Here is a 27,508-nt window from a genome sequence, read left to right on the forward strand (position 1 = left end):
ATCGATTTCCTCTCACCGGATTTCACTGGCCGATTATCGAAAAACAACAAGAGCTTCATAGATTCAGTAAAACTTGGCAACAACACAAACTTGGCTATACTAGGAAAGGGCAATATAAGTCTACAAGTGAATGAAACGACGCATATTATTATAGAAGTGTTCTATGTTCCAGAATCGACAAACAACTTGTTGAGCATTGGAAAATTGCAAGAACGGTGACTTGCTGTTATATTTCAATATGGAAAGTGTAAAGTGTTCCATCATGAGAAGGGTTTAATCATGGATACAAAGATGTCAGGGAATCGAATGTTCATACTTCAAGCATCATTTCAACCTCTACCATCCGTGTGCTTCAACTATATCACTGAGGACAAAAATGCAGCTTTGACATTGCAGATATGGGCACTTGAACTTTGTTGGTTTGAAAACACTGAAAAAAGAAAGAATGGTGAATGGATTATCTAAACTGAATTCTCTTTCAAGGCTGTGCAAGGATTGCTTAACAGGAAAACAACAAAGTGGATTTTTTCCAAAGCAAAACACGTGGAGAGCTTTACAAGTGCTTCAATTAATACATGATGATATATACGGACCAATAAAACTCATCTCCAACGGTAAGAAAAAGTACTTGCTCACTTTTACTCATGACTATAGTAGAAAAACATGAGTTTTATTTTTGACAGAAAAATCAGAAGCCTTTGATGTTTTCAAGAGGTTTAAAATCCATGTTGAGAAAGAGAAAAATGAATCAATTAAAAGTCTGCGTACTGACCGTGGGGGAGTTCACATTTCAAGAATTCAATAATTTTTGTGATAATAATGACATACAAAGACAGCTAACAGCTCCATACACTCCACAACAAAATGGAGTCGTAGAGAGGAAAAACAGAACCACTATGAATATGGTACGGAACATGCTTTCAGAAGAAAAAAAACTTCCCAAAAGTTTTTGGTCTGAAGCAGTAAATTGGACAAAGAATGTTTTGAATCGGAGTCCAACTTTAGCTATTAAGAATAAAACTCCGGAAGAAGCTTGGAGTGGAGTTAAGCCTTCAGTGTTGTATTTTAGAGTTTTTTGGTGTAGTTCACATGTTCATGCACCAGATAGTAGAAGAAAAAAGCTAGATGATAAGAGTTTAGTTTGTGTACTGCTAGAAGTACGTGAGGAACCAAAGACTTATCGAATTTATGATCCTGTTTCACAAAGGATTATAATAAGTCGAGATGTCATATTTGAAGAAAACAAAAGTTGGGAATGGGATAAGAAGCATAAAGAAGAAGTTATGTGTGATTTGGAATTGGACGATCATGAAAAAGAGACGAATGAGATTAATGACATTAGAAATGAACTTGATATTACTGAAAATCTAGAAGATGAAGATATTTCATCTAGTTCTTTAGAGGAAACAAACTCATCTAATTCAGAAGAAAAGAGGAGTAGGAAGTCACCGATTTGGATGCAAGACTATGAAACACGAGACGGACTCTTAGAAGAGGAGAATGTAGCTCAATTAGCCATGCTCATATTTGCAGGTAATCCCACTCGATTTGAAGATGCTGTAAAGAGTGAGAAATGGATAGAAGCCATAGAAACGATACTTGGGAATTGACAGAATTACTAGAAAATGGAAAGATTATTTGAGTGAAATGAGTTTATAAGACCAAATTTAATGAAAATGGAGAAATAGACAAGCACAAGGCAAAGTTAGTGGTGAAGGATATTCTAAGCAACAAGGTGTAAATTATACAAAATTATTTGCTCCTGTGGCAAGAATGGAAACAATTTGTTTGGTGGTGGCACTTGCAGCTCAAAGAAGGTGGTTCATATATCAGTTAGATGTAGAGATGTAGAGTCTGCATTTTTACATGGTGAGATGAATGAATGAGTGTTTGTTTCTCAACCCTGTGGTTATGTGCAAGAAGGAAATGAACACAGGTTTTATAAGTTAAAAAAGACACTTTATGGGCTTAAGCAAGCTCCGCTGTTTGGTACAGTCGTATAGAAGCTCATTTAAGGTTTGAAAAATGTGATTATGAACACTCTTTTCATCAAGGCCGGAGAAGATGGTAAGATTTTGATTGTAAATTTGTACATTAATGATCTCATTTGACTGGAAATGATAAAGTTCTGGTTTCTTAATTTAAGAAGTCTATGAAACATGAGTTTGTTATGACTGATCTTGACAAAATGAGGTATTTTTTGAGTGGTGTGTTTATTAATAAAAAGAAATATGCATTGGAGGTGCGGCAAAGGTTTGGAATGGAGAAAAGCAATCTTGCTCACAATGTAATGGTTCCATATTGCAAACTAGTGAAAAATGAAGGAGGTGTTAAAGTAGACCGGACTCATTTTAAATGTATTGTTGAGGTCTTATGTGTCTCACCGCCACTCAACCAAATGTAATGTTTGTAGTAGGACTTATCAACAGATATATAGAAAATTCTACTGAGCTTCATCTACCAGCAACAAAAAGGGTGTTAAGATATTTAAATGCCTTGATTTTGGAATTTTCTACAAGAAGGGAGGAAATAGTGACCTTATCTCTTACATAGATAGCGATCACGCAGGAGACTTAGAAGATCATAAAAGCACGTCAGGTAATGTTTTTTTTATAAGTTTAGCGGTTGTTTCTTGGGAATAAAAAAAAAACAACCAGTTGTAAGCTTTACTACTGAAGCTGAATTCATGGATGTTGCTTCATGTGCATGGCAGACGGTATGGCTAAAAAGAGTGTTGAACAAACTTGGTCTAAATCAAGGTCAAACAACTGTCATTCAATGTGATAGTAGTTCTGCAATTAAATTGTCAAAGAATCTAGTTTTACACGGTCAAAGCAAACATATAGATGTACGCTTTCATTTTCTGAAAGAATTATCAAAAGTCGGGACTGTTGATTTAGACAAGATCAAGTAGCTGATGTGATGACCAAACCTTTAGGGGTGTGTGTCTTCTTTTAGGGCTGTGTGTCTTCTTTAAGGCATTCAAGGGAGGAAATGTTAGTTTACTATATTGTTTCTTTCTATTTTGGTGTATATGACTATTTAATAGCCTATCTTTTCCAATTCAATAATAGTGCATTTTTCCTTCCAAAACTTACTTTCCTCTACTATTATTTCATCAATTTCATAAATACTGGTAAAGAACACTAGGACATGCGAGCATACTAAACCTTAATGGTTAGAATATGCATGATTAGGAATTTAGATGTGCAATTTTGGATAAGAATGTATACTATGATATGAAAAATTACAAAAATACCCATAAGATGAGTATTCTATGATGCACGTTAATTTTATACTTCCTCCTGTGCTAGAACGGGGATGGAATAATGTGATATGTGCTTTGGGTGATTGAAAGATGTTAACTCACCATTGAGTTTGTAGAATATTTAGATTATGGATTCCATATTTTAGGAGATTAATAAGATTATCTACATAACAAACATGCATGAATGTACTACATTAAAGTTAAGGTGTTGGAGCTAGAATGATTCTTATGTTGACCTAAGTCAGTATTTTTTCAGTAGATCGAGTACTCCAGGATCTTGAGCGATGATCGAAGGTCTAGACCTAAGTACTCCCTGAAGTTGAACTAGCCAGGATAAACTAGTCCTCAGCATCTTGAAAATTGTGAGCCAATAAACTTGACTTGGTAGGAGAAGTTACTAATTACGGAGAAACTTTAGCAAAATTGTTAGTAGTTGACAAACTATTTAACCAGTTTAGTGATTAGTTATTTTTATGGAGCAATTTTAGTAGAATGGTTAGCAGCTGCTTGGACTATTGTTTTAATTAATAAGATTATTAGTTGTTTTTAACTTAGGGTAAAAATGTTAGGAAACTTGTTGGTACTTTCTCCCGTAGATACTCATAAGATATATCTTCTATTCACAACATTGAAGAACTGAAAAGCATAAGTGTCGAAGGTTATTCCGTTCAAATATCTCTCCCGACAAGTTGATCTTTCTGCTTCATTTATTTGTTTCAATGTATTTCGATCATGGATCATATCCAATAAAAATGTGAGATGATGACTAAACTGCCTAGACTACCCTAAGAATCGAGCAAACTTCCCCGACAAGGGAAACAAGGAAAGCTTACAAGTCTATTAGCTATGTGAATGATGTCACTAGAGTCTCTGCCTCCGATCTCCTGCGATACAACTTTAGCACTAGCAGCGCCGTACTAAGCGAAAGGAATATTGAAAACATCTAGGCAGGCCTAGGCCAAATAGTATTGCGCATTGAGGCTATTAGATATCTTTTCTGGTAGAAATGACCAGGGGTCTCTTGAATACGACCTCTATGCTGTAAATTCGTCCTGAGCGGGGGCATGAGACCACATAAGTAACCTAGTAGCTGACAAGCACACAGGATCATACCCATACACTTAGAGTGACTCTATGGCCCTAGGAAAAGTTTGTCAGTTGACCCTCCACAAATGATATTTAGACCAATTAGATGTCATATTGTTCTAACAAATTTTACTTTTATTTTATTTTCTTTTTCTGATTTTTTTTAGTCACGGTCCAAGGTCCGAGATATGAAGTCTAAAAAATCTGATCTTTTGACTCCATAATTGAAATTTCAATTATTTTTTAGAACGCTCCACTAAATTGAGAAATCTAACCAACTGTTATGGATGGATGCAATAGATTTATAATTTTCTATCCCTTCAAGTTTATTTTATGCATGAGGAAGAGATGTCATCTAAAACTTAATGAAATGTACCTAATCCACCTTATAGAAGCCAACAATGGTCTTTCGATTTCAGCACTCATTTGGCGACAATAACTGATGGCAATCATCTTCATTGGTAAAGTACAAGCTTACTCCACAATTTTAGCTAGAATAGTTCATCAAGCTAATGCATACAAGATCATCGTTGTGTTGCCCATGATACCATTAAGAACAATTGGAACTATAGCAAATAGAGTAGTCATGTTGTGAGCTCTGTAGTCTTTGTAGGTGTAAGCGAATAACATAAGTAGAGATACTATTTACTTTAGCTTTGCTATATATTTCTAAACAAATTTTAAATTGAGCGTTGGGCACCTATCGTGTGTGGAAATGGTCAAGAAGCTTCTAAATAGAGTTGTTGCTCCATAAATTCGTCTTGAGAGGGGGCGAGAGACCATACACAGACTCAATAGTTGGCCAAGGAAAGGGTCGTCAATTATTTTTACACAAATGATGGCATATTGTTCTTATAAGATAATTTATAATGAGGTTGCGCCTCCTAAATTCAAGATATCAATGATTCACTTCTAAGACAATGAAAATTAGTTAAGTTTGAAGAATAAAAAAGTTGGTTCACCAAAGAACTCTAGTACGTCGCCTAGTTGATCTGTGGAGCCAAAAAAAGGTCAATAACTCCCAATCTCCGATTGGGTTTATGATGAGCTATACAGCTGCTCGAAACTTCATGGTTTTCCATACGCTCAAATAGTTGTAGAACCTGGGCCTAAGCATCCTAGAGCTAAGAGAAAATCATACGATAACTTACTAGAATGCGATTAGAGCTTATAAGTAGATTATTTATTGAGTATGTATGCACTCATTAGATATTACAATTATTTTTCAGGTGACTATTGATGGCTAGTCGAAGTGGAAAAGTATTCGGGAGCTTTACAGTCACAAAAGAGTGTTGTATCATAACTATCAACTTTTATGTATTAGGGTTGTACTCTATTGTTTTGTATACCATTCCTTAGTCTTCCTTTGTAATAAACTTTAAAACAACACTTTGATTGGTAAATATTTTTGTCTTTCATTGGTTTCAAATTTGCATACAATTTTATCATATTTTTTCTTTTTGTTATGACCTATTAGTTTATATTCTGATCCGTGATTCAAAGTTTAAAAAAATCTAGTTGTGATAGAAGTTAAGGCTGTTTTTGTCAACTTTGTATAGTTTGGATCATATTTTGTCATTTTTTTTTGTTGGAGTGAATATGTGTAGCTTAGAGTTGTGGTATCTTAGTTACATCTATGGACTCGATCAAAAGCCTACAAGTAAGCAATTTAATGAGCATTTTTTCTTTATTATTTTTTAGGTAAGGACTAAAAGTTCATTGTGAATATAAGTGGTTTGGAGCACGTAACCATAGAATAATGTGTATGTTTTTTTTCTAATTTTGAATAATGTGTATGTTTTTTTTCTTCTTCTTTTGTTTAGTTACCATTTCCTAAGTCTCATTAGTTTTTTCTTAAAGCAAATAATTTTATTTTATTTTTATAACGCCTTGGCGTTAGTCCATGTAGTGATCCATTCAAATAGCTCGAAAATCGAATAAGGACTATGTGATTGCATAGCCTCACCTTAGTTGGATGATTACTTACAAAGTTGTATTAAAACTCGATCTTTTAATAATAATAATAAAAAAAAAAGAATTCAAGTAATAATTAGAATGTGATGAGGTGATGAGTAGATAGTTCTATGAAACTATGACGTCTATGTTTGGTATCTATTTTCTAAAAAAAACTATATTTTCAGTACTCTCGAGTTTTCTCCCCATAAGTACCGTTTTGTTTCCTATTCCAAATGATTTAATTCATTGCTTTTAGTAGGGATCTCAGAACAAAACTATCTAATTTTCTTTTTAATAAAAAGATTTATACCTTCAAAAAAAACGTTAAATTATTCTTTAGTTTTTTCAATTTTAAACGACATGCATATAATAATGACTCCAAATAGATGTTTAGGAATGTACATGATTCCAACGTTATTTATCAGCCAATGCTAACAGTTTTTTCTCAATGGAAGGACGTGATTAAAGATCAAACATATTAAAACATGAGTTTTGATATGAACATCTGATAGTGTAGCAGTTAAAATGGTGGTAGGTTAAGTCGGTGTTGTCAATTAGTGTTTGAAAGAAGGTTCAGTTCTTAATTGACCCTTTAACCACCTTAATCAAAACAGGGTTTTATTTCCAAACTCTATTAATTGAGTTACCACCCACACTCACCAACACCCTCCCATGCACACACACACACTAACAACCTATTAATCTCAATTATTCCCCAATTTAAACCATATTTTTTTAAAATTAGATTATTAATATTCAATTAGGATCTAAAACTAAGTTCTAATGTCACTATTGTAGCTTTTTTTTTAATAGAAATATATATTTTAAAATAATAAAAGAAATTGAGTTTAATCAAATGAAAATGATTTCTAGAAGATCTAAACCAAATGTTGGAGGAACCTAAGTTAGGTGAGGAAAAATTTGTATGATTTTAACAAACACATCAAAGATTCAAAAGTTTCAAGAATAAAGGCTCCATTTTTTCAAAACCTAAATTATAAAATAAAGAAATTGTTAAATACAGCATTATTATTATTATGATTAGTCTTTTTTAAGCAAATGATTTTGAATTAGGTCCCAATCTAATTAATCAATATCAGTTCCAAATATAATTGCCATTTGTAAAGTAAGAAGCTATCTCACAACCAATTTAGTATACTATTTTCAATTCCAAGGTGATCTATGATGTTACATTTTCTACAATCATATATGAAATTAAATAATTATTAATATAAGGAAATATATGGTGAAATACTTCTAATTTTGTATGATTTAACTTACCATTTCGATTCTCAAAATTAAGGAGGAAGATTGTAACAACCCTAGTTTTCTATTAACCTAAAGTCAGTAACGTATGCGAAATGTAATTTCTTATGCGAATATATGCATTTAAAACGTATTCATAGAACAATGTCATGGACTTACATGTTTAAGAAAAATTTCTTAAAACCATACTAATGAAATATTTAAATAAACATAAGCAAAAATAAAAAGAGCAGTGCCCTATACCAACTTAATATCTACGAAATTAAATGTGATTACCCTATACATATGCCATGATTTTTAATTGCGATGTCGCCTTCAACCGTACAGGGGTATCTTGCCTTTACTTGAAATATAAAAGTAGCATATGATTTGAGTATTTTAAGAAATACTTAGTAAGTGACCCCACTATTGGGGTTAGGAATGCAAACACATGCAATCATGATTAGGGACCTATCATTTAAAACCATCATAAAGGTTGCCTCCAGTCCGAACAAAATGGATATGTAGTATTTCCCTACACACGACCTACATATTCGAGCATGAGCCTGCCACGTGGTTCGCACACTCCCTAGGCCCATCATAGCCGGGCTAGTTGGCTAGCCGGACGCTTGTATGTACAGCAAACTCTCGAATATCATGCAAGACATGATATCATCATCATCATAAAAGGGAAAGTAACCCTTTGTAAATGAACATACAATATGCATGATGTCCCTATAATATTCATCTTAAATCATTAACATGACACAACCCCACACATCTTTCACATGTTACCTATGCATAAGCCTTCATACATTCGTCATTTATAACATCATAAGGGTTGTGTATCAGAAAATTATTCATCGTAATGCAACATGACATCTCATACATGCACATCATCATAATATGAGGTATCGTCATATTATGTCATATCATCATAATACATCTTATGTCATTATGTTGTGATGCATCATCATCCTAGCGTATCAGAGCATCATAGTATATCGTATTATTACAACATCACAACATCATCATAATACATCATAATATCATATCAGTTCACATCATCATAATATCATAGCGTCATCATAACACATCATAACATCATATCGAATCACATCATCATAACATTATAGCATTATCATAATATCATATAACCATACATGACACATGCAAATGCCACTGGACATGTGCCATCATACATAAGACAAGTCTTCCACTGAGTCGATAGTAAGACTGCTTACTTTGTTGGTCTTAGGCAAAATTCTATCTCGCTTCAATTTTGCTTGCTTTCGTCTTTGGAATTCGTTCTCACTTATGTTGAGACTTCCCCTATTTTGAATATTCACTTAATTGCCTTAGTAAAAATTAATTTCATGTTTTCATGGTTTCTAAATTGTGCTTGGGAGTAAAACTTAAATTAAAAAATATGTCAACGAAATTCTCTTTGATCATACCATCCAAATATTGTTTAAGGTGTCCTAATTTTCCTTTTTTAAAAAATGTCCGGAGTTTAGAGTTCTTATCCCTTAAACACTCCCCTTGAGAGACTTGTGGGGTCCTATGCTCAGTGAACATCTCAATCCTTACCTATGTCTGAGGCTTCTTGCGTTCCCCACAATATAGTCTAATACTTGCATCCAAGGCTTCATGTGTTCTCTGTGACGTAGTCTGTGTCATAGGATCATGTTGCTCTGCTCATCGGGAAGTCTTTAGGATATCTCGAATTCTTGTTCTAAGAGCTCTTTTTTAAGTCTTGAAGTACAACTAAGGAAAAATTATTAACAAGTAAGCCCTAATCCATATAAGTCATAAACATTTCTTTGCATGCATAAATCTTTCGTAAGCATCTTGCTACTTGGTATTCATAAAAACCTTGATTACTTATAAAGTGCCTTGAGGAGTAGTTACGTACTTCTTATCTTAGTTCATATCCCAAAATTATCCTAATTTCTTTAAAATCTTTCTTACTTACTCTTAATATCATAAATGAGTCTTGTATAAATTTTTGTATTATTTTGTGTCTTGACCAACAACCTGCGAACACTTGAAAAAAATAAAGAAAAGGAAAACGGGTGAGTATAAAAATAACCGATAACCAACCTACTTGCAGACTTTCATCTCATCCTTAACCTAGAAAGTTACCACAAACTTTTCTTTGGGATCTAAGAAGTACGTGCCTAATTCAGTAGTAATTCATCATGTTATCTACTTATGTAGTCTCCTGTCCTCTCTCAAGGTAGATTTATTCTATACACATCAATGGTTGCTCATGTTATCTACTTATGTAATCTCTCGTCCCCTCTCAAGATTGGTTATATTCTACACACACTAGTAGTTTCTCGTGTTGTCTACATATGTAGTTCCTCATCCCCTCTTAAGGCGGGTTATATTCTACACACTGTAGTGCTTCCTCATGTATTCTACATTTATAGTCCCTCTTCACCTTTCAAAGCGGGTTATATTCTACACATAATAGTGATTCCTCATATCATCCACTTATGTAGTCCCTTGTCTCCTCTCAAGGCGGAGGTATATTTTATACATAATAGTAGTTCCTCATATTGATTCCATTCACATTGCTAATGGTCTTGTAAGTTCCCACAAATTTTCTTGAGTGTCGTGAAAGTTTAGTAGATTTTTTAGGGTATCTAAGTGTTTTAAATTTTATCTCTAATTTTTATTCACTGTGATTAGCTCCATAGGGCTAAACAATCTCTAGGGGCACTCAAACTAGTCCTTTGATCATTGCTCATAATCCTTAGGTGCTCGATCTACTTGAAGCATACTAACCCCAGTCAACATGAAAACTGTTCTAGCTTTAGCACCCTATTCTTAATTTGGTTCACTCACGCATGCTTGATTAGGGAGAGAGTTCTATCAATCACCTAAAGCACATCACACATAATCTATTAATTCATGCAAACTTATTAGGGAGATATTCTCATCAATACACAAACAAAACTAATGCTCTGAGACAACACCTTTTTTTACCGTGCCACTTCCAAACGCTCCCCCACCTGGACCAACTGTCAGCAAACAGTTGAAAAAGAAATGTATTGATTACATAGCATCCAATTTGTGGTAGGTTACCACGGACTTTTCTTGGTGTGTAGGAAGTTCGTGCCTAATTCTACAGCTACTTGAGTTTATGTAAGGACCGTGAAGTTTTGATGGTTCTCTTACTTGTCACAGACCCAATCGAGGTCTAAAAGTTGTTCACCGAGTTCTAACAACAAGGATCTATAGACGACGTATCTTATCTTCGGGGGGAACTATGTAACGACCCTAGATTTCTACTAACCTAAAGTTGCTACCGTCATCATAACATACTCTCTTATGCGAAAATAAACATTTAAAAACTTCATCATAAAACACTAATGGACTTACGTGTTTGAAAATATTTTTAAAGCAACATAACTAAATACTAAATAAAACAAGTAAAACATTAAAATTAAAAACACCGGGTAAAGTTTAAGAAATGAAATACCACAACCTATGCACGTGCCATGGTCTTTACTTGTGATACCATCGTGAACTATATAGGGGTATCTTGTCTTTACCTAAAATAGAAGTAGCACACGACTTGAGTATTTTTAAGAAATACTCAGTAAATGACCCCACTATTGCAGTCAGGGAGTGCAAACACATGCCACTCATGTTTAGAAACCTATGGTTAAAACCATCATAGGGGTGGTCTTTAGTCCGGACAAAATTTGATGTGTAGTACTTCCCTACACACGACCCACATTTGTGAGCGTGGGTTCTCAGGCAGTTCGCACCCTTTAGACCCATCATAATCAAGCTAGATATCCGTAGCGACGTCTGGAGGTCAGCAGACTCCTGAGTGTCATGCGAGGCATGATGATGATCATCATCTTAGTGTATGCGTTCGTACTCATCAACTAGAATTAACATCAACTAGAATTGTGTCTTAGAAAACAAATCATCATCATAATGCATAATGTCATTTAATATATGTACATCATCTTAATATGGAATGACATCATATTAAACTATTTCATCATCATACAACTTATGACATCATATTATCATACATCATCATCATTATGTCATCCTCATACCACCATCATATAATGTCATCATATACCATTGTCGTATAACATCGTATAGCATCATATAGTGTAACGACCCGAAAAAAAAAAAAGAGAAAAAGAAAAAGAAAAAAAAAAGATAATAATAATAATAAGTAAATAATAATTATAAAAAAAAAAAAAAAAAAAAAAAAAAAAAAAAAAAAAGTAAATTATGGACTCTCTCTCCACCTTCCCCAAATGTCTCCCCAACCCCTCCCCTGCAAAATGATCTGAAAAAAAAAAACTAAACAGAAAGAAAAAAAAACTGGCAGAATTTGGGAAAAGACAAATCTGAGGAAAAAAACAAAGGAAAGATCACAGATTTTGGGAGAGAAGAATTGGAGACAGCCTTCAAGATTTAATAGGAATGGAAAGAGATAGAAAGTTATTGGTAAGTTAGATCTCCTCTTCTTTTATCTTTTGACAGATAGAAAAGTTATCTTAGACCTCTTTTTCAATTATTTAGATTTTTGGATATCGGATTGAAAATCAAAATTGAAAAGTTATCTGAGATCTCTTTTTCAATTATTTAGATTTCTATATACTATAGAAAATAAAAATTGATTGAAAATGGCTTTGTCAATTGCATCTAATAATCATCATTTTTAGGAAAGAGAGGAAAACAGACTGGATTGAAAATTGTTAATGACAGTAGTTTGAAAATTGTTAATGACAGTAGCTTTAGGAAACACGAGAAAACATAAACCGGAGAAAACATAATAGATTGAAAAGGGAAAGAGAAGAAAACATAATAGATTCAAAATGTCTTCAGTTAATGATAATAGTTTTTAGGGAAGAGAAAAAAAAATTGAAAATGGCTTCTGTTAATTGATAGTGACGAGAAGAAAACAGAATTGATTGAATATTGTTTTATAATTGCATAGTCATTTATATGAAAGAAAAAGAAGACAGAGAGAATAGAAATAAAGTGGTACAACATAGAGAAAGAAAATGGAAGATGTGAGAAATTATTAATATAATATTATAACAAACCATAGTTGGATTGAATGATTGAAGCAGCATGAAATAATATTGACATATTTTCAATTTAAGTTTTACTACCCAACCAAAATTTAGAAAGAATGAAAACGTAGAATTTGATTTTTACTGAGACCGGTTTAGAGCTGTATTTCACATTGTTAGTTGGATTATTAATTAAAATGTGAAATACTAACAAAAGGTGATGAACGGTTCGATATGAAGCGAACTCTAGCAACCTTTGGAGTAGCTCTCGAGGAATGGGAGCTTATGTTAATTAAATTAGGGAATCTTCGGCTAAGGCCAACCAGGTAAGTGGTCTTACTATAGGATAGGCTAAAAATTGTATGAGTTACGATGATGTATGAACTATGTCGTACGATGCGGTATATGAGTTATGATGATGTGTGAGTTACGATACTTGATGATGTGCTCAGTATATATATATTTTGATGAATGTCGTACTTGATATGTTTGATGCACTTTGTGGCAATATGATGAGTATGATGACGTTTACCTTAATATGATAATGTTTTCCATATTGAGCATGCTATATGATGATGAGTGCCATATTGCATCATGTCGTTAGATCGACATAGGACACAACCCTAAGTGCGTGAAAATGATATTAATATAAATATCCACGAGTATGTGTTACCTAGAGTAACAAAGAGATGAGACTAGAGGGTTGTGTCAGAAGAGACATTATGATGGATTTAGAGGGACCTCATGCATATTGTATGTTCATAAGCATAGGGCTACTTCCCCTAGAGATGATGAGTGCGGACGCGCACCATATGATGAGCGCGAATGCGCACAGGTGCGAATGCACACAGATGAGGGTGTTCATGAGGCTCATGACACTATGGGGTTCCGCTGACCTACGGACGTCGCTACAGATTAGCTTGACCAGAGGGTCCAGAGGGTGTGCGAGCGCCCTGGGGATTCACACTCGCACGTGTGAGTCGTATGTAGGGAAGTACTACACATCCAATTTGTCCGAGACTGGAGGCCACCCCTAAGATGATTAGAGATAGGTTCCTAAATCATGATTGCATGTGTTTGCATTTGCATGGCCCCTATAGTGGGGCCACTTACTGAGTATTCTTTGAAATACTCAGGCCGTGTGCCACTTCATTTTTCAGGTAAAGGCAAGGCGCACTTGTACGGAGGACGGCGACATCGCGAGCAGAGACCGTGGCACGTGCATAGGGTAGCCTCATATTTAAATTTCTTGTCTTAAGTTAGAATAAGTTGTTTTGCATTTCATTGTTTTAAATTATTTTGTATTTGTTTTTGTTTTCTCTAAATTTCAGTATTTCATATTTAAAAAAGTAAGACCATGGCTGTGTTTTCCAGAGAAGTTGTTTTAAACGTGTTTTTGAAGTTTGCATTATCAATTATGTTCATGTAAGAGTTATATTTCCGCATTATAGATGAGCATGAGACGTTAGTAGCGACTCTGAGTATGTGGAAATTTAGGGTCGTTACATATAGCATCATCATCTAACTTAGTCACATCATCTAACTTAGTCACATCATCATATATCATAGTCTCATCATCATATAATATAGCCACATCATAATATAGGATAAAGCGTAAATGACACATGCAAGGGCCACTGGGCAGAACCTCGCGTGCTAGCCAATGACTGAGTTTACCCATATGGCCCTAGTCCCCCTCCTAGGGCAAGTTTATCGTGTAGCAAGCTTGGTCAAGGGGGCTCTGACCATTTTCACATGCAATAGTGGCTCTTATCATGAGCTAAACCACTTATGTAGTCTCTTGTTCCTTTTTAGGAAGGGTTTATAAAATCGCTCTCAACACGTTTCCACACACAATAATAGCTCTTCAACACGTTTCCACACACAATAATAGCTCTTCAAGTAACCACAATGTGCAATCCGATTTTACCTTAGTTAAGCTTGATGGTACAAGGTTTGGATGTGTAACAACTCTAGATTTTTACTTACCTAGAGTCATCTTTTTTTTTTTTTTTTTTTTTTTTTTTTTTTTTTTTTTTTTTTTTTTTTCCTCAATGCAATTGATTTCAGAATTTCTTTTAAGTTAGTTTGTGTGTGTTCACAACGTTTTGTACCCGAGCAAAATTCCAAGGCCGGATTGTGAGAAAAAAAAAAACTGCAGTTTTATTAAGAAAAAAATTAGTGAGTTCAAATTGATTCAAAGCATGGCAGCTGAAAACAATTTCGTTCAACCGACAATTCCTAAATTTGATGGTCATTATGATCATTGGTGTAACAACCCTAGATTTCTCCTTACCTAGAGTCGCTACCTTCGTTATAAAGTAATCATTTTGTGCAGAAATATGTGTTTAAACATTATCATAAAACATAAATTTCATCTTAAAAACATTGTCATGGACTTATGTGTTTGAAAACATCTTTAAAACGACACAAGAAACACTAAATGAGAAAATAATCGTTAAAATTAAAAACAACCTATTAGAACCTAAGTCTAAGAAAATAAGTACAACTACCCTATGCATGTGTTACTCTTCTTGCAATGTCGCCATTAACCGTATATGAATGCGTTACCTTTACCTGAAATAGAAGTAGCACACGACTTGAGTATTTTAAGAAATACTTAGTAAGTGACCCAAATATTGGGGTCAGGGAATGCAAACACATGTCACCCATGATCTAGGGACCTATAATTAAAACCATCATAGGGGTGGTCTCCAGTCCTGATAAAATTAGATGTTTAGTACTTCCCTACACACGAGCCACATGTGCGAGCATGGATTTTCAGTCGGTTTGCACCCCCATGGGCCCATCATAGTCGAGCTAGTTGTCCGTTGCGACGTCCGGAGGTCAACAGACCCCTAAGTGTCATGCGAGACATGATGATCATCATCATCTTAGTGTATGCTTTCATACTCATCATCATAAATGGGGAAGTATCTCGATGTATACATACAAAATGCATGAGGTCCCTACAGGTTTCATCTTTAACTCATCTTTGTGACACAACCCTATCCACCATTCGCTTGTTACTCTAAGTAACATGCAGGTATTGATCTTCATACGCTCATCATCATTAACATCAACTAGAATTGTGTCTTAGAAAACAAATTATCATCATACTGCATTATTTCATTTAATACATGCGTCATCTTAATATGGAGTAACATCATATTAAACCATCTCTTCAAACAACTTACGTCATCATATTATCATACATCATCATCATTATGTCATCATCATATCGTCATACATTATCATCATATGATGTCATCATATAACATCGTAGTATAATATTATATAACATCTATAACATCATATAACATCATCATATATCGTAGTCACATCATCATATATCATAGTCTCATCATCATATATCATAGTCACATCATCATATAGGATAAAGCGTAAATGACACGTGCAAGGACCACTAGGCACATGTTGCCATACATAAGACAAGTCCTTTGATCGAGCCGATAGTAAAACCACTTACTTGGTTGGCCTAGACCGAAGCTACTACGACCTTTTGATGCTAGCTTAACACTGCTCTATAAAATTTAATTCTGACTAAGGAGTTCAATATCATAAGTTAGAATTCTATGATGGGAATTGATTCACCTAGTTTTGCATAAAATAAATTAAACTTACTCCTAATAATTTAAACAAACTAAGCTTAATTTTTCATAAAATAATTTAAACTTACTTCTAGTAATTTAACTAACTAAGCCTAATTATGCCTAAATACTTTAAACTTAACTCCAAAAATTTAAATTAGCTAAAAGGTAGTCGTACTAACCTTAAACGTTTTTGGCGAGGTGAAACTAGAAGGAAAAGGTCGGAGCATATCAGACCCAAGTTTGATCAGTTAAATTGTTGGCCTAGAGTCGCCAGAAAATGTATTCTTTTGACTGGCTTCAAACCGTTTGAGTAGGATGATAAAATGAAGTGAGGGACCTCTCTTTTTTTTTTTAACCGTGGAGGCTTGATAAAATGAAGTGAGGGAACTCCCTTTTATGGTGGAGACCTGATAAAATGAAGTGAGGGATCTCCCTTTTAAGGAGGCCAACCTCCCACTTCTCAGTTTTAAGAATATGGGACATTTCCCTTCCCTTTTTTCCCAAAATTTTGGTTATTATAGAATGTCCATCGCTTGATAGGGACACTGACCTAGGTCATCGAATAGTGCAACAGAAGTATAGGAGAAAATAGAAGGTGGCCAGGTTATGGTGATACCATTCCCACAGCTAGCGGCCTTCTTAGCTTTCTTTAGCTTTTTTAGTTGTTATGGAGGTTTAATAGGTTCTTAGGGCATGTAGACAGTTTAAATCTCAAACTCACATTTCCAAAACGGTTGAGACTAGGACCATAAGGCTAGTCTATTTTTTAGTAGCACTATGGTCTTGACCAACTGATCATCGCTCATGATCCTAGGATTCTCAATCTACTGGAAAGATACTGACCTAAGTCAACATGAAAACAACCCAACTCTAACGCCCTATTCTTTACTTAGTACATACATGCTTGATTTCTTAAAGAGACAATCCTATCAATCATCTAAAGTATGGAATACCTTAACTTAACATTCATGCAAGCTCAACGGAGAGATAACATCCATCAATTACATGAAGAATGGATCACAATAGCCTATCTTCCTTTTTAATATAGCAAAAAGCATAAACAATAGCAGAAATTCTCATCCAAGGGACATTTTGATAAATTTCCATAATATACCTTGCATTTTTATCCAAAATTCTCTTCTAAAGTTCTAATAATTCCTATTTGAATTACCTAAATCTAAATATGCTCGCATGTCAACATGTCTCAACGATCTCTACAAGCATTACTCGAAAAAAGTTTAAATAACTACTTTGTAAGATTTAAGTGTTAATTTAGGGGAGCTAAGTGTTGTTTTATAGCTTTTGGATATAATTGAGAATAAAATAGTAAATAGAGACATGTTTAACTACTAAATAAAGATTAAGAATCTACAAGCATGTTACTTCATGCTATTTTTATTTTAAATGATAGCAAAGCTATGTGGCTAAGGTGACAACAAACATTATCGGTAGGACTTTAGAATTGTCTAAATAGATCTTAACTTACATGGTATATAATTGTACATTTTCTTATACAATTTTGCTAAACCTCGACTGCAACATGTTTCTTGAAACTTTTTTATCGTATGTATTATGAATATACCATCATAAAGGCATGTTTTTGTTTTATTAACACAGGCATTTCACTTGACTGTGTGCTTTCAACAAGTCAAATGTCAACATTAGTGCAACGACAATCTCTTCTTGTCTCTCTCTTAAGAGTTTTGTTTTTTAATGTTTCATTGTCAAAGTTGGAAGTAATACTGCCAAATCACACATCTATGAGGGAATTTGAAAATATTGAAACATAAATTTCTCTAAAGTATGAATTAAAAGACAAAAGAATCTCACAACAGTGCCCATATGATAGGACTCACACAACTACTTTACAACTACTTTACAAATGAAAGAATATATCGTTGTGGTCTTTTGTAATTGACTTGACCTTGATGTTTTTCTGTCTCCATTCAAATGTTTCAACACACACACACCACACACTACTGATTTAATGTAAAATTTCCTAAATTTACCACTAAATAATTTTAATTATTAATCTATTTCTTTGATTTTAAAAAAATTATCTCATCTTTAAGTACAAATTAATTAAAAAGAAAACAGTATCAATTAATTAATTTTTTTTTTTTGAATTGTTGTTGGAGTAGAATGAGGCAAGACATGCTTTCTCTCATTTTCACCCATCATTTGTCAAAATCTTTGCTTATTTCCTTTACTTTTAGTTCATTTGTCAATTTAATTATTTGATGCAAAGTCAAAGGTTAAAGAAATAAAGTCCTTTCCTTTCTTTTTAAAGTGGATCACTAATTTTCATCAACCTTTGACACTATAAAATTAATTTTCTACCCAAATTGTTATAACTTCAATCTAAATTATTTTTTCTTTTGACTTTTAGGAAAGAACTACATGTCAATTACCGTTAAGCTAAGCTCATTTTGATTAAAGTAAATTGTATTAAAACGAATATTTATTGAGATTAAATGGAAATTTCTTTTTTTTCAATAATCATTTTCCCGATTTTAATTAATAAATATTTAAATATTAGAGTTACGAGTAAAATATTTTTGTTAGAATAAATACAAGTGTTGCTAGACGTGTTTGTTTTAGGTAATGATGGGATGGAGACGGAGACATTTTTTTAGTTAAATTCGAAAATTAATCTCTAAGCGTTGTTTGATAGTTATTTTTATTTTATTTCTTACTTTTTAAATTTATATTTTTGGTTTTTCTTTCTGATAATTGTTATTTATTTTTAAAAAAATATTTAAATTCTTACTTAAATTGGAAAAATAAAAATAAAAATTTAAAAACTAATAGGCAAAACTCTTATTTTACCATTCTAATTTTCAAAAACTTAAAATTACAAAACAAATGATTCTTAAATGAGATATAAACTATTTAATATGTTCAATCTTCAAAAAAAAAAAAAAAAAAAAAAAAAATACAAATTTTAGTTGTTCTAAAGGCATTCAAATAAATAAATAAATACTGATAAAATAATTTATAATACAACCTGAATGACTTTGAAGTAGTTATAATAATTATTATGAACATAAGAACCTCACCCAATAATGGAATAAAATGAATGTATTCAAATTTAGTCACACACAAGAATTATGAAACAGCAAAGGTGACCCAATAATATGTTAAATAGAACTATTTTTGGGAGGAAAAAAAAAAAAAAAAAAAGAGGAATCCCCACAGAACATAACATAACATGAATCATCGGTTGTTGGGTATGACTTTTGCATTGCCTCCTCCACTCATTGTCCTGTGTTCCTCGTTATTTCCATCTCAGTTTTGTTGTTTCTGTCTGACAACGATGCCATGTTTCCCTATTATCTTTTAGTTCTACACATAGTACTAACATACATCTCTTTATCTTCACACCTAACTTCTGCCTGCCTCCTCATTATTAGAAACTTTTCTCAAGGAATTTCTTCTTTTTACTATATACTTTTGCTTTTTGTTTATACAATCAACATGCAATCATGTGTATGTATGGTAACAGGATCCTGTCATACTCGAATAAAGGAAAAGTACATGAATTAACTGAGATCACATCTGAATGAGAGCGATTGTAACGATAGAATAACTAAGAAAAACTTAAAAGAACTGCAAGGTGCACCTTCTTTTTTGGAGTCTCTATCGTAGTCCCTCCAAAATTATTGTTTTACTTGAATCAATTCTATGTTGGATAACTTTTTATAAACTTTTCTAGGATGCATGCGTGTGAGAACAAAACATGCGGAAGGATCTGTGTTGGGTTGTGAGGGTAGTCTATACTCTTAAAAGTAAGGAGTAAGTAATAGGACCATGTCGTAGGAGAATATTAGGCACATAAATGCTAAATACGAATTTTGAAACTTAGGCATGAGACATTTAAAATCCTTTGCATTATATAAAGTAACCTAACCATCAATCTTGTCGGTGTAACAACTCTTAAAAAAATAATTAAGTAATTAATAATAATTAATCTCATCTTTGAAACTCTTAGCTCAACCAATTCCTTCTCACACAACCAACTCTTCTCCCACATTTAGTTTCATGGGAAGGAGAAATGTCATTCTTTTAGTTAAAAATTAAATGACAATCATTCTCAAGAACCTTCTATGAGTTTTAGGATATCGATCCATAGCGAGAAAGAAAAAAAAGTAAGAATTGCTAAAATTGGCCCAAAAAAAAAAAAAAAAAAAACTTGTGAACAAAATTAAAAAGAGAAGAAACGAATAGAGAAAGAGGAGAGAAGATGAGGATAATATTAAATTGTTAGCCCCATACGGTAGAAAATGAGATCTTTAATAAAAGAATATATATATGTGTATATGTATGAATGTATGTATAAACATTCCAATACTCTAATCATCCAAAGTGTCTAACGTCCACACGTAATCTAACACATTGACCATTGTAAAATTTAGCAAAATAGTTTGACAGAAGTTTGAAATTAAAATTGATGTGATCGGCTCACATAGGTTCACTTAGATTTCAAAGAATAAAATCAAATTTTCATTGAAGACAAATTGGTGACACTAGCTTAATTTAATCAGGTAAGTGGTCTTAGTATTGGCTTGGTCGAAAAATTTGTCTTATGTATGACGACACATGCTCAATAGCCCTTGCACTTGTCAATTATGCTTTATGTTATATGATGATGCAATGATGTTATATGATGATATGATGACGTTAAATGATGATGTGATTATGTTATATGGTGATGTGAGGATGTTATATGATCATGTGATAATGTACACGATGTTGACATTATGATGGTGATTCATGATAACAAGATGATGCGAGACTTATGATGATCAAATGACTTTATATGATGATGTTCCATATTAAGATGATGTGCATGTATTAAATGTCACGATGCACTATGGCAATGAGTTTTCAAAGACAAAACCCTAGTTAATGCTAATGATGATGAATTTATGAAGGCCAATGCGTGCATGTTACTCAGAGTAACGTGTGAACGACGTATAGGGTTGTGTCATAAAGATGATTTAAAGATGAAAACTATAGGAACTTCACGCATTTTGTGTGTTGATATACATCGGGATAGTTTCCCATTTATGATGATGAGTACATACACATACACTAAGATGACGATGATCATCATCATGCCTCGCATAACACTCGAGGTCTATTGACCTCCAAATGTCTCTACAAACAGCTAGTTCGACTACGATGGGTTTGAGGGGGTGCGAACCGCTTGGGGATCCACACTCGCACGTGTGTGTAGGAAAATACTACACATCCAATTTTATCCGGACTAGAGGTCACCCCTATGATAGTTTTAATGATACGTTCCTCATCATGAGTTGCATGCATTTACATTCCTTGACCCAAATAGTGGGGTCACTTACTAACTATTTTTCAAAATACTCAAGCCGTATGCTACTTCTTTTTCTGGTAAAGGAAAGGCATCTTTGTATGGTTGACGACGACATTGCAATTAAAAACCATGACACATGCATAGGGTAGCTTGTTTTTTTTAGACTTGTATTAGAATAGGCTCTTTTTAATTTTAACGTTGTTTATTTTATTTAGTTTTTCGTGATGCCATTTAAAAGATGTTTTCAAACACGTAAGTCCATGACAGTGTGTTAAGATGAAATTTTACGTCTTATGAAGAAGCGACTCTAAGTAAATAGAAATTTAGGGTGGTTACAATAAGTGTCGAGAACCATCAGAATTTGAAACATCAACAAGAATAAATGCAACGTCAAATACCATACGACATGCTTGTTACCTCGAAAATCGCCATCCCTATGTAGAGTTTGAAAACTTAATCATACCTAAGAAAGTTTTTCTATCGTGCAATTGGAAATACGTACCATCCTAGCACCAAGAATATATTTCAAAGCTTCGTCTTAGAGAGTGATATATGAAGAAGAAGGGTGAGTGGGGCAAGAACGTTAGGTAAAGAAGGTGGGGTCTTTGTTTAAAGTGCTTACTACAAGTCTTCATTTTTCAGTCCCTTTTTGCCAAAATCAAACCCACGGAACCAAATCTAAAAACAGATGAACCACGTTTTGGCTTGATGGGATTCGTATTATCTCATTATTATTATTATCATTATTTTTCCCATGATTAACTCACTAAATATTCATAATTTATAATCTCTAATATTCCCTTCCTTCGCTACCTTCCAAGACACAAGAAAAGGTAGGGTTTTACCAAAAGAGAGACACCTTTACCCTACATTTATATTCCCTCTACTCCCCTAAATTATGTAACCTCATCTTTTCAAAATCATTCTTCTTTCTTTATTATTCTTTTTAAAAGTTCATTATCATCACTTTTATTATATATTTAGGGTTCATAAAAGTGTTTTCAATTCCCTTTGGCTTTATGTACAACTTGCACGTAAACAGTGGCAGTCATGTTTAATTATATTTTTGAGTATGTCAAATCATATTCAAGAAAAAGTAGAAGGGAGTGTTTATATAATTTGAGAACCGACCAATTCAGAATATCGAACCCAAACTATAGTTTGAAGTTAGAATATATTTCTTTTTTATCTGGGTTGGATTTAATTTTTAGAAAACTGAAAAATTTGTGTCGGTTTGCAAGTTGACATTTTTTTTTTTGTTTGATCAACCTTACCAACTCGAAAATAGGGTTACAACCCTACATTTAAAATTATTGTGAACATTAAGAATATTTAACATTTCTAGCGATGCTTTGACTTAGAAAAATTTGATATTTGAGATTTATGAGATTTTTGTTAGGAAGGTAATATGTATTATAGGTAGATATGATTTTTTAAAATAATTATAAAAAAAAAAAAAAAAAAACAACCCGAGAACCCAGTTTGAAAATAGAGAGTTGTGTTGAGTTGGGTTGAGTTGAGTTGTGAATGCTCGAGCCACTAACCTAACCAACTCGAAATTTCGAGTTGATCCAAAATATTTTTCCAATTGAAACAATACACTTGTGTTATATTTATTATTCAAGAATTGGACAAACAGTATTTTTATTTATATTTAAAAATATTGGAAACATGAAAGAAAAAAAAAATTTTAATTTTTTGTTTTCAAAATTTATACTGAATATTAGAAAAATTGATTTATTTTCAAAATGTAGGACAGGAAAGACAGAGAAATGAAATATAGAATCCTTACCAGAAGCATTGTTACAAAGTCAACTCTTAGTCAGTTGGGATGGAAACATGTATTTAGATTTTTCGTAAATGACAAATCTTTCTCCTTCCACGTTCTCTTGCTCATTCTGCAACATCAACATTTTGTTTCATTCGTTGGTTGTTGAGATTAGCTTATTATTCGGTAGTAACACGATCGACACCGCATCTTAATGAAAGAAACTATAGCGATATAAAATTATACTTATGAAATGCTATAAAAGAAAATAGTTATTATATGTGACATTCGAGTAAAGGAGTGGTACATGAATGAACCGATACCATATCCGAATAAGAGAAGTTTCGAGGATAGGATGACTAATGGAGATAGTATTCCTCGCTTATATACCCATGATCTTCTCCTTAATTAGTTCCCATCGAACCTCTATAAGACCTCCTTTTCTAGAGCCCTCAAACAAAGTATATCTTTTATTCGACACCTAAGTGCCTCCTTCTCTGGAGCCCTTGAATAGCCTCCCCTTAATTGAGGTTTGCCTTTTTATCTAGAGTCTTAGAACAAAGTACACCTTTTATTCGATACCTAAATCACTGACTATATTTTCGAAGTTCACAACCTTTTTGTTTAATACTTCAGATTTGATTGACATTGTTAAGTTAAGATAATGGCATAACTCTTATGATGTATTAGAAATAACAACCCTCTACATTATTATAATATTGTCCACTTTGAGCTTAAGTTTTTACGAGTTTCATTTTAGCTTTCTTAAAATATCTCATATCAACGAATATAATATTCATCACTTATAAATCTATGATCTTCCGCTTCATCCGAGACTTCCATAGGTATTTGTGCCATTGGGCGAGCTCCTCTCACCCTTTGATCATGGAATCCATTGAAATGTCAGCCTTAAAACATCATAATTAATTATTCATTTTAATAATAATTTTAATTATGAAATTGCAATTTAGCATTAGTTATTGAAAAAAAATGGAAAGTTATTAATGTAATTTTGAATAATATAAAGTTGACAAACAAGAGATATGAGATCTTCGTATTCAAGAAATAACCTGTAAAGTATATAGTCTATGAATAAAGTTGAGTACATTATCTTGGTAACACTTTTGATACAGCTCATTTTGTGATTATTAGAAATAATTTAATCCAAATTGTTCCTGTCAATGTAAGTGAAAATACTCTATATAATGAGTTTGTATAAAACTGGACAACGAAATATATTTAATTTATATTATAAATCCATTAATTGAGAATATTAATATTTTTAATTTTGAGTGAGCTTTAAAGCTTGTTATGAATTATTCTTTGATTTGGATGAGTGAGAGTGACTTTTGTAGTTGATTCAATAAACCTAAATAGGAAGTTGGGAACATAATTTTTTGAGATAATATAACGACCCTAATTTTCTACTGCCCTAGAGTCGCTACCTCATGCATGACTAACTTTTTTGTGCGGAAACATTCATTTAAAACGACCTCATAAAACAATGTCATGGACTTGTACATTTATGATAGGGTCTTAAAACAATACAAAGGAAATATTCAAAGTAAATTAAAATAAAACTAAGGAAAGGGTCTTAGATGACCTTAGTCGAAGTTCTATCTAGCTCCTATGTAGCTTGCTTTCGTCCCTCAAATTTATTTTCACTTATGCCAAGGTTTAACCTATTTAAATATTCCCCCAATTGCCTAAGTAACAATAGAATTCCTAACTTAATTTAATTTAGAACCGATAAAATGGGCTTATACTATCCTTAAACCCTTTTAATAAAGTCAAACTCAACTCCGAGAGGGAGTAAAATTCCAAGACCAAAACTGAATGCAATATTTTTAAGCCACTAGAGTTGGCGAGGTGAGTTCGCCAGTAGGGAGGGGGTTGGAGTGCACGCGGGTCGTTGAATCAAGTCGGGTTGCTTTTCTCGAGCGCATGGGTATCCGTCTACTGGACCGAGGGTTGCTGGTTACTCGTTAGGCTGCCAGCATCCATGGGGCTTAATGGATTATCGGGTTGTGTGCGTCATGTGGGTGGGGATGTTTTTTTTATGGTAATCCATAAAACTTTCTTATAGTTAGCTCAAAAGTAGCTGCTTAGATTTCGGGTTTGACTATACATATGTTTAACTTCTTCATTATTGGCATGCATATGTTTTGATTTTTTTCCTGTCATACGCTCAATGAATAGTATTAGAATAAATTCTAGTTGGATTAGCCACCACTGGTGGGTTCTCAAACTTCTGATCTGGTCGGGCTCCAAAGTATCCTTGTTATATATTCTGTTATGTCATCTCTCAAAATTTGCTCCCTAAGCCTTCTTCTAAAGATTCTCTCTATTCTACTATTCAAAATGAATCCTAAACTAGTTTAAATTCTTAATTAGAAAATTCAAACATGTTGTGGATTCGTTCTTATGTCTCCAACTATCTGTAACCCTACAACAAATAATGTAGCTAAATTTGGTCTCCGACATTGGCGCTAAAAACTTGACAGCTTGTGCAAGTATATATAAAAATGCATAAAAATATCAAAAGTGTTAGTGCAAGTATACATTGTCACGTTTCTTTCTCGCTACTATCATTTGCAAAAATTCTACTCATATTTGCCCTCTCGTTCACCTTTCTTTCTTTCTCTACCTCCCTTTTTGTCTCCTTCTTTCTCTTCTTTTATTCACAATCTGCGGGATTTGTTGATTCAAATTAAAAATTTCGATTGTCATCCTCAATATAATTACTTTAAGAGGTGTTTAACAAATTGGTCCAGACATGTCTTCACCAACAAAATTACTTTAAGATTTACTATGGGATCATAGTTAAGCAAATTGGTCCAGACTGTCATTACCGACAAAATTGCTTTTAGATTTATTATGACATCATGGTTAAGCATAAAGTGTCTACTACTCTATAACATAAAATCGATGAAGTGTACAAGTAGGCTAGATTTATGCCATTTGATCACTTTTTCATGTTCGACCCCGATGAACTATTTCATGCTAGCTAATTAGTATCAATGGGACAACCAATAAGAAAAGGATGAGTATTGCATATTCATTGACTAAATGATTCGGTATAATTCTTCTTTTAAAAAGTTATCAGATTCCTTTCTCTCTAGTGTCAACAACACCAGCCTAATCAACTTCCTTCTTCCAATGTGAACGCCACTTTAGAGTTGATCTCAATTATAGCCCCTTAAACTTCAAACTTTCTCGCAACTCATGAGTGGACACCATTTCTTTAAGTAAACCATTAACCACTAATTCCAATTACAATAAAATCTTTCCTATCTAAGAAATTAAGATAACCTTTAATTATTGACGGGACATTACTTTTTATTCTCTCATTAATCAATAATTTCGGTTAAATCACAAAATAATGTCGAGATAAATGAGTGAGTATAACTCAAATCAATATGTACAAATAAAAGGTGATCAAGTATCGATAGCATACTTGTCAACACCACGTTTGTATTACTAACCTATCTCGACTAGTTATAGAGTATGTTACAGAAAATTTGGCTAGAAAGATCTACTACCACTCAAATTGTAGGGTTAATTACCACTTTTCCATGGCCCCTCAGAATTGAGTGATTCACCCTAGGACACATCAACTACAATAGTATATGACATAGTCTATGCACTAAGGCTCGTCATTACGGTTACCTCTTTCCTGGTTGGGGTGATGTCTCCCGTGTGACCTCTTAGAAGAACGTTGAGAATGTACAAAAGATTGAGTATTAACAATACTTAGTAAGTGAAACCATAGTTAGGTTCAAGAGATGCACGCAAATGCAATCATGACTTAGACGGATATAATTTTGATGGAACAAAAAGTTGGCCTTTAGATTCCCACGCCTTTTGCTTCCTCAAGATGTGCATCACTTTCAAACACAATGCAATTCACTTTCATGCATACAAAATCGAATAGGTGACCATCACTTCCATCAACTCTAGGCCTCTCAAATAGAAGTTGGTAGTAATTTAAACTTCATTTTACCCCCAATTATTCCACCCAATACTTTCCTTTTACCTCCAATTTACTATTTCAACCACTTATCTCGCTAGATCTACGTTGCTGTCGTTGTTTTCACATTTCAACTATTGTAGAAAAAGAATTCCACTCGTTTGATTGGTTCGGTTCGGTTCGATTTGACTAATTTGATGCAATTTAGC

The sequence above is a fragment of the Cucurbita pepo genome, chromosome 12 (genome assembly GCF_057944985.1).
Source record: "Cucurbita pepo subsp. pepo isolate OVF chromosome 12, ASM5794498v1, whole genome shotgun sequence".
NCBI classification, from domain to species: domain Eukaryota; kingdom Viridiplantae; phylum Streptophyta; class Magnoliopsida; order Cucurbitales; family Cucurbitaceae; genus Cucurbita; species Cucurbita pepo.